Source organism: Pygoscelis adeliae, unplaced genomic scaffold, assembly GCF_000699105.1.
Source record: "Pygoscelis adeliae isolate BGI_AS28 unplaced genomic scaffold, ASM69910v1 Scaffold422, whole genome shotgun sequence".
Classification (NCBI taxonomy): Eukaryota; Metazoa; Chordata; class Aves; order Sphenisciformes; family Spheniscidae; genus Pygoscelis; species Pygoscelis adeliae.
Window position 1 is genome coordinate 245,367 of NW_008824188.1, and position 473 is coordinate 245,839.

General features: G+C 59.6%; 1 protein-coding gene across 1 annotated transcript in view; it reads right to left on the bottom strand.

Annotated features, from left to right (window-relative positions):
- Positions 1 to 473, bottom strand: part of NR0B2 (nuclear receptor subfamily 0, group B, member 2) — a 7,493-nt gene that overhangs the window by 2,361 nt on the left and 4,659 nt on the right. The gene's annotated exons all lie outside the window — the stretch shown is intronic.

Below are 473 nucleotides of genomic sequence, written 5' to 3' on the forward strand. Positions count from 1 at the left end.
CGGGGGTTTTGGGCCCGCGGGCCCGTCCCCTCGGGCGGCTGCCGCTCGGCGGCGACCGACGCGTGTCCACGTCGCGACGCTCCCTCGCCACGGCGAGGCCGAGGGGTTTTTATGGAAAGCCCCTTTTCATTCGGGCGCCCTTTCCACGCCGGGCCTGCAGCCCGTTTCTCTAACACCCTCCCTCCCCCCGAAATTTAACACCGTCTCTAAAAAGTCATCGCCGCGTTCCAAAACGTGAAACATTTCATTACAAAAAAAATAATAATTTACTGCATCTTATATACAAACCGCAAGAATGTTCGCTTACAAAATACTGACATTTGAGTTGTTGCAGGAGCTGCAGGCAGGAGGAGCAGGCTGTCCGGGCGTGCTACGCGTGCACCCGGCCGTAACTCCAGGGAGGGACGTTTGGTTCTCCCACTAAACCCCCTCCGCTCGCCTCCGCTGCGTTCACAGCTCCCGGGGGGGGGGCG